Below are 9,545 nucleotides of genomic sequence, written 5' to 3' on the forward strand. Positions count from 1 at the left end.
CAGTCAGTTGATCTACTGCAACAACCCAGAAACAACAAGATGTGTGTAAATATATTTTTCAGATGTTTAGCAGGGTGTAAGGAACTGCTATGATTATAAATCACGTGTGATAAATCAACCAATTGCTGCTAAGGATTTGTCAAAAAATGCTCCGTGGCGTGCAGAGCAACGCAAACCTGTTTCTGGGAAAATGATGGTTACAGCTTGGCTCTGGATCTCTTATCCACCACTATGTATTCTGGCATTGCCAAGAGACCACGCTAACAATCGCTTTCCTTGTTCATCATACTCTCATTGTCACACCCAGTGAATTACAGCCACAGATCAGGAGCCTGTGTTAGATTATACAGTCAGACCTCTGCCGACAGTACAGCCTCGCAATTTGGAGTTTTGTTGTTGATGCATAGCGGTTTGCAGGGCTTCCTGTACAGCAGTGATATCCATGCTGCATGTCACAGGCGATCCTCAGTCAAGGTGAAGGCTGCATGTCATGCCTTTAAACCAGACCTCAGTGACACATTGAATTGCTGGCAGGATCCCTGCTCTTGTGCAGCAGTCCCATGAATGTCTCTATAGTGACGATCTGGTTTGGTTTCTGCTTGTATGTGGCACATCACATTTTTCTTCTTTGAGTGGCTTTTGTTGATAAGATTTCATGCTTATCTCAGGAATTTCAGCCAGCTCTGAAACTGTCATTATTTTATCGGAGGAATGGTTCTTAATTGACACAGCTGAAGCAGTGGGATTGAAGTATACAGGAGGTCATGGTCACACACACACACACACACACACACACACACACACACACACACACACACACACACACACACACACACACACACACACACACAGTCTGTGGTAACTGTTGCATGTGACATTATGAACATTTCTATGTTAGATTCTGCTGCAACATATCTTCTAGAATTCTTTTTTTTTTTAAACAGCACTAAGGCAGATTTGTACTCAAGCACTATGATACGTTCATATGATATGTTATGATATGAGGCCCAGGTTATGCGAAGGTGCTGGTCCTACAACGCTGATGAGAGAGGCCCACTAAAGTAAATACAGTATTTCCAACCAATTGGAGCAGGTATGCAAATTTAAACCAATGAGACTCCAGCAGGACTGGTGGCAGTGTTTGCGGAGGAAGCGTTTGGTACTAAAGGCTTTTTCAGGTTGGAAAAAGACGGCAATTTTCACCAAAATCATAGCAAATACTAATTTTTTGTTTGTTTTGTGTTAAATAAAGAATAACACAATGTAAATTCTTTACAAGTATGCGGAGGTCGGTTTTAATGAATTTTGTATTGTATAGTATTACCACAACAGGTATCAAAGTGATTTTATCATCACTTAAAAAAAAAACAATGACGCAGCCTGTGTTGTTTATAAAACTGAAATGAGTTGTTAAATTAAAACTACCTATTTTCAGTGATGCTGATGGTCACAATTTTTAAATTAATATAAAGTCCCTGCAACTGTGTTTGAATATATACACCAAGGTACTTCAATTAGTGGGCAGATATATAGTGTTTTCGTACCAGGTATCAAAACTCTTGTATACTGTAAGATTGCGGACATTTATTAATATAGGTGGCAGGTCTTGCTCCCTGAATCCCTCACTTATATTATTGTTTATTTCTTAGCAAAATATCACAGTGCAAAGTATCGCATTGCAAAATTACACAATATTATAGATAAGAGCAGTTATAACATCAGTCGAAACTAAGATCAAATTCTAATAAGAGCAAAATAAAGAATACAGTAAATAATTACATTTAAGAGCGAGTTTGACTAAGAGCAGTTACATATATAGTAACAATATTTGCTCAAACGGTTATCTTAGTTAAAATCTGTGTGAGGCCATTTTATCACAGTTCCTCTTTGATTCTTGTCTTTATAGTTTCAGCTCTAGCTTCGTGGTTAGGTTATTGTGATCACAACCAAAGGGGATAAACTTTTTAAACAACAGCTCAACAGAAAATATTTTGATTCCCTATCACTGAAGCACAGAAAATACAAACCAAAAATACTTTAGTTAAAAGAATAAATAGTCGCACAAACTGGGATGGCATTGTGCAAAATATTTTGCAGATATATTTTTTGCACCCCCTTTAATCTTATAAATGACAATTAAAATGAGGATGCGCAAAACACATTCTCAGAGATACCCGTACAACCTTGTCCAGTCACGAAAGGGTTATTTGATATCTTCAAAGTCGACTTTTGTGCTGTTTATTTGAAAAGTGGTTCAAAATATTTTTTTACCTATATTGCTATTTGTTTGCTTTCTTTTTTTTTTTGGGGGGGGGGGGAGCATTCGGTTGGTGTTTGTTTTAAATTGTGATTAAGCTTTGGATTTTATTAATAAGGTTCCGCATTTCTCGAAGCTACTCGACCATTGTCCATATTAATCAGTGTCCAAAGAAATATGTATATATCTGTAACTAATTTTCTTTAGGCGTAATTAGTGAAGTGGGGCCGGCTTTTCAAAACAAGTAATGTGGATTTAAAAAATGATCCGAGTTTTGTAATATATTTTGTGATCGAAATGATGTATCTGCATCGGTTTGATCCGGCTTTTCAGAAAATGTTCCAGATTACATTTATCCAGTTTGCAAATTATCACGATTAGGAAATCCGTTTTTTTTGTTTGTTTGTTTTTAAAGTAGTTGCAATAATTTATAGCCTAACTTAAAAAAAGAAATAAGACCAGTGATAATTATGAGTATTAACACACAGGTTTAATTCTTATCTTTTATGCATTTTATAAATGAAATACTGCCCGCTGGGGTGCTGTGAACACCGATTTACAGTTGTGGGATACAGTATTTTGTTAGAGATATTATACCATTTTATTAGAAAGCTAACTTTGTTGCTGTGCCAGTTTGTGTACATTCTAAAGCTGTTTAAAGGTTTAAGTTTGTAAATACACTAGTTACTGCTTAATTTCTCAATGAAAACACCCTCGTCAGCTCTTAATTTAATATGGTTTGTAAAAATCATGTGCGCTACGCTGATTATATATGTTAAGTTGGAATATTGGCAAATCTCAAGATTTACTGGCAAGTACATTTTCCAAGTAAAGCAGTAAGTGTGTCCGAAATAAACACAATACCTCTTTCAGACATTTACCGGTAAATCTCAAGAATACCCAACTATCTTATTGACCGAATGTCTTTCCAACTGCCTTCACGCAAATGTGTATCCAGAAATACACATATTCTTCAAAATGAAAATTATTTTATTAATTTACAATATATATGCAGGAATAAATACATTCTTCAATGGAAGCCACAGAAGGCTCTTCCCAGTCTGTTGTAACTCGCATTATAACGCGATCCATTGAAACTACCAAACCCTAACTTCAATAGATTCAATAGATTCCTCAGAACCGTTACAAAAAAATAAACTGCACTGAGGGGAAGCGTTTAGAAAGAACTGGCTTCTCTTTAGGGTGCTCGGGTAGATCCTGTGTGGAACACTGAAGTCAATTTCCCTTGACTTTATTTAGAAGTGGAAATTTGAAAGGGGATGTCCATGCGCTCGTAAAATTTATAAGATGTTCTGCCACTTTGCCATGTTGTTTGTTCGTGTTATTATTTTTTAATTGAAATAATTTCTTATAAAATTACTGTTACATTTAACGACAAACTCACAACTGTATTACACTACAAACCAATAAGTGGGGGAGGCTTGTTGCTCGGGTTAGTTATGGAAGCCAGAGTACAGTTATTAGCGCCATCTACTGTTTGGAATTAATGTACCTGTTTTAATTTGTACCTGTATGAGTTCTTTGTCAGGAATTGTATTTTTTAAATGCCCTGTTAAAACTATGATGTACTTCTGTGTTGATTCTTGTTCAGATTTGCTCCAAGATCCACCAAAAAATCTCTCTCGATCCACTAGATCTAGATTCATGCACTGGCTACCACTGGTCAATCGCATTATCAGCAATTAACCCAGCGACAAATGTTTGAGTTCAAGAAGCAGGTTCTCTGTTTTACCTCCAATATTTACAACTGAGAAATAAGTCACACTGTCAGTTGTGAATACAATAAAAAAAAAAACTGAAATAAGGCGACTTGACCAACAGGATTTAAATGCTACAATGTCGCATGATTGCCTACGAATTTATATATATATATATATATATACCAAAATGTTTCCTACTGTTCCTGATTGCTCTGCTGGGGGTGCTGTTTATTTTCTTCACTGAGACCAAATCTTTACAATACATAGCTGAGACAGTGGTTCTCTGAGACCCATCCCTGTTGTAACCCTTCTTGTTTTATAAACCTGCACAGTTGTTTTCTTTTGTTTCCCCCAGACTTTCCAAGATGAGAATTACATTCCGCAAAGCTGGCACGGCTGTGTTGCTCCTGGTTGCTCTGCTGTGTCTGGTGTTTATGTTCTTCAAAGGGACGGACATCCACCAGGTGGAGAGGTCTCCCTCTGGCGCAAAGTGGCTCGCGTGCCAGGAGAATGTCTCTGCAACCAGGATTTCAGGGTTCAGCATCTGTTTATGGGGAATCATATGGATCAAGAGAGGCCTGTCCGGTATACCTTGAGCAAATATTATGTGCCAGTTCAAGATATAAAATCCAACAACAAATACTCCCCTTACTGTGGTGGGGGTGGGTATCTGCTATCAGGATTCACAGCCCGGGCCATCTACAGAATGTCCCTCAATGTGTCCCTAATTCCTATAGACGATGCTTACATGGGTATGTGTCTGAAAGAGGCCGGTCTGGAGCCTACTTTTCACAGAGGCTTTAAGACATTGGGCGTGGAAGTTCGTCCTCAAAAGCTAGGCTCTTATGACCCCTGTTTTAACCGCAAATTCATGTTGGTGCACAGCTTCTCCCCATATGAGATCTACCTCATATGGAGTGACACCCATAATTCCCAAATCAAGTGTGCCGTCTCAGAGGTGTGAAGCCCTTCACTTCAGCGACTTTGCCCCGCAGCAGTAAGGATGTGCTATCATAGCACTGAAATGCATTGCTAGTGTGTATGGAGGATATATATTGTACTTGTTGCATCCATACTATTGCACTTACTGTAAACTATACCGTATTTAAATATGAATCTTACATTATAACCCTTTAGCACTGTTGGAAAACATGGATTGAGAATTGATTAGGAGTTTGCTACGCATGTGGACTGGCAGAGCTATACTGGTGTTCTTTTCTGAAAAGAGACTAATATTGCAGATAGCAGACTGTTTGGTTCAAATTGCATGTACTGCTTACAATTGATAGAGACGCTGCGTCTACAAACTGCCCAACAATGACTGCAAGCTAACGAGATAACAATGCTGTGGACTAGAAGGGAACAGGTTCTAGACTTCAGAGAGATCAAAAGAGATAATCCCACTGGCATCAAAGGGGGTCACAAGGAGATAACAAAAGGCAGATGTATGGACCTTTTGTCTCCAGGAGTGTGAAGAATGCACTGAGTTCAGAGGTTGTCACACTAGACTACACACACAGACACACACACATTAACACTCACACAATAAATTAAATTACCTTGACCATTGGTTAATGTCAGAGAAAGGGGAGGTGGACCATCTATACAGAAGGGTATTTAATGTCACGCAAACATTGTAATGTTGAGTGTTGTTTGTCCTGTACCTGGGACCAGACTCCCTGCATATTTCAAAAAACCTGGCAACTGATTGAAGAAAAGGACTCTGTGCATTTTCTTGAATCTACTTAATCACCATCTATTATTTTTGTAAGTTACTTCAAGCACCTGTAAGTCGCCTTCGATAAAGGTGTCTGCCAAATAAATAAATAAATAAATAATATGCCAGATAAATCTGTCTATTGTAACTCTGCAAATGTGTCATTCCATTACACAATAAAACTCATTTGAAATATTTTGGATTGCTTAAGCATTGCATTAAATATCAATACTGCACTTAGCACTTAGCAGGACCCTCTGAACTGCAAGAAACAATCCCTGTGCCTCCCCCGACATGGTGTAACGACTTGGTAATTTAGCACATTGAATTAAAGGGAAAGACAAGTGGATCAGCTAACCTCACGGTTCGAACACAGATATCTCACTGTTTAAATAAAAAGTGTCCTCTCTGTCAATTAGTCATTTGGCGCACGCTTTTATCCACAGCAACTTACAGAGACAAGGGGGTGCACAATGCATCACAACTGCTTGTGCAGAAACACTTCCAATAGGACCTTGTTTGTTTTATGTCTCATCTGAAGGACGGGGAGCACAAGGAGGTTATGTGGCTTGCTCAGGGACACACACAGCGAGTCAGTGGCTGAGCTGGGATTGCACCGAGAACCGCCTGGTAACCTTCCTTTAACCACTGGACCACCAAGCATCCAATGTCTCCAGTCAAGAGGCACGCACTTCATGTGTCTTATGTCATTAGTTATTCTATGCAGTAAAACATTGGATCCTTTTGCATGGATAATCTCAGTGGCTAGGGCAAACGGCTCCTCGATTGAGTCAGATTCAGTTGTATTGAGTTTGCCCACTGATGATGATAAACAAACTACAAGTTGGGTGGCTGCTGATATGAAAAACAGTGATTTTTGGCCCCCTACTGTATTCTAGATGAATGGCATCCCTCCTAAAGTGTCTCTATGTGAACAGAGATGAATGAAAGAAATATGTACCGGTCTAGAATGTTTGTGAGAGGCACAGAGTTGGTTCTGACTAACGAAACAAGAGCTAATCCTCTTGTCATGTGTGGATGTGAGAGATGCAGAGGTGAATCAATCCTGACCGGACCCAAGCCATGTCCAGCTTGCAGTCATTTAGTGAGACACTGTAAGATTCTGTTTGAATGTAACGACTCCGAGGGAATCTCTTTCTCTCATCTGAATGTGAATCCACGGGATGTAAAAAGAGTTGAATGCATGGGTTGTGAGGAAAAAGGTCACTTAGTGAAATGGGTGCATCTGGGAAAATTAGACTGTGAGGAAGGTGTCCCTGCTAAGCATGTACAAGTGTCTTGTAGGTATGAAGTCAAGGCCATGGTGACTCATACCTGTGATGCGAGACGATGGATTCGAGGGCCCAGTGTCCAGTTCGCTGAACCAACCCAAGCTGAACCTGAGACCGAAGTGGAGTCCTGCTGGGAGCAAGCTGAAATCCTGGACATGGACTGGATGATTTAAAATGAAATGTATTAATGCAATAATATGTGTTATAATCCTTTGTAGTGTTTGTATAATCTTTAGTTTGGAAAAAGTAGTGTTTGTATAATCTTTAGTTTGGAAAATTATGTAAGTGTGTAATCAAAAGTAACGCTTAATGCTGTTTTAGTTATGTATTTTCTTTATATAAAACCATGCAGTAGAAACTGGTACAGTTTGATACGAGTGGCTAGTTTTGGGCAGTTTCTTATCAAGATGGGCTTGATTCCCAAAATTGAATGCTAAGTTTCTACAGCACCCTTTTTAGCCTAAGAAAATGTTGTTAAATGTTGAAATAAGGTTTAATAAGGTTTTTTTTATTTAAAAAACTATTTGTGTGTGTAAGACCATATGCTTAACACTGCCTGTTATAATAATATACATGAAATTGTTTCTCATCAAGATAAGTTTACATTTTAAATAGTTAGTAATCGTGTTCTATAGGGAATAAACTGTTTAGTTTGACTGTGAGTTAAAAGATGATGCAACATAAAAAGATGTTGTTTGAAATATAAAATAAGAAGCTTAAACAAATAACGGACCAGTTTTAGCTGGCTTGTGTGCTACTGAAAAAATAGGAGGTCGGTCGTAATTCAGCTGAGTTCATGCTGTCAAGAAACTCATAGGACAGAGACTTTACAATCTTACACTTAAATAAAAAACAAATAGATTATCCACGAAGAGAAACTCTATATTAGAAAATCATAAGATGGAAGTTCCCTATAATATCTGTTAAGCACACGCCTGTAAAGAGAGAAGGAAAACTAATTTGAAGAATAGAATGGCATGAGGGAATATATACTTAGACATTAATACATATAATCAATATAATCATAACTAATAGTGTTGCATATATTTTAAACAACACTCATATACTCAAAGTAACATTATTCTTTTTGTATACATATATAAAACAAAGGAATAGCAAGGGTCTTGTGAACTATTTTTCACCTAACATTTTAAATAGAGGAGGGGTCGAGAAATGAGCGGATGAGATCATGGTCAAGTGTTTGGAACAGGTGATATCTTGAAAAGTTGTTGGCATATGGCTCTAAATGTTTAGGCTGATGCGTGCCAAAGAAAGATAAGAAGTGTCTTAACAAATTAATAATTGGATTTGATAAAGTCTCTCCATGTATTTCAATGGAGACAAAAATCTATAAAACCTCATGTCTTTTACAATGAGGCACCACAATCAAGACTCAGCTTGGCAGAGTGACGTGGGCCATCATTTGCAGACCTCCACAAGACAATTCTGATTCCTTTGTTCACGCTACTCTTCCTTATAATAGGAGGTAAGAATATTATCTACAATATTATATCTCACATGTATTAGTTGCATTGCTATAAGGTATTGAAACTATGTTTTAGTCTTTGAGAGAGTGTTATATTGAATGAACTGAAATATAGAAGGGGGTGCTTTTTCCAGACCGCGTGTATAGCTGGCTCAGTGGCTGCACAAATACATATAAGTGTGTGAGGCCATCGGCGTGTGTATAGCTGGCCCGGTGGCTGCACTGATACACGGAGATGTATCATGTCAATTGAAGTGTTAATGATGAACTTGCAACTAACTTAGAAATGCTAATTGTTATTGAATGTTTATGGATTTTGGTGGTGTGCGCAAACTGCCTTTCCAGTATGAAAAGCATTTTAATAAAGCGAAGGAGCATTGCTCTGATTCGTAAAACTTCAGATGAATGAGTCGAGTGTTTTTCTTGATTAAATAGGGGTTATATGGACATACGTAAAAGCTCGTCCAGTGCTCGAACATAAACCACTAGGAGTTTATAACATCTCTGTCCTCCTAACGTCTCCCCTGAGTTAAGAGTGTGTGCAGAGTGAATAGAGAGAGTAAGTGAAAATCTATGAATGCAGTAGACGTGACATCTACCATAAGACAGGACAGAGTTAGAGCAAGACTGCAAGGGCCGCCTTGAAACGATACAGAGAGATTGTAATGATGGTAGAGTCAAGGGTTTGGCCTCCCGGGCAATGTTCCAGAAGTTTCCTTCATGATCCCTCCCTGCCCTCTCTTTCCAAACACTCCTGTTCTTGCGTCAGACTTCCTAAGCATCCCAGATCCCGGGTTCTGTTTTATTACACACAGCTCTGTGTGACGTCAGAGGAAAGTATTGACCTTTTGAGCAATTAACTTCTCGTGTGTAATGATTAAACTCTTAAAGTGGTGGGTTGGGGAAGAAAGAACAGGACTCTGAGATGGGACGTTCCTCCACACTTGACAGATCAAGTCACTGCTTTAGACCAGGGGTGCACAGTTCGGGTCATGGTGGGCCGGTGTCCCTCCTGGTTTTTGTTCTAACCATACTCTAAAATTAGTTAATTGAACCAATTAAGCTTCTAATA

The sequence above is a fragment of the Polyodon spathula genome, chromosome 26 (genome assembly GCF_017654505.1).
Source record: "Polyodon spathula isolate WHYD16114869_AA chromosome 26, ASM1765450v1, whole genome shotgun sequence".
Taxonomy (NCBI): Eukaryota; Metazoa; Chordata; class Actinopteri; order Acipenseriformes; family Polyodontidae; genus Polyodon; species Polyodon spathula.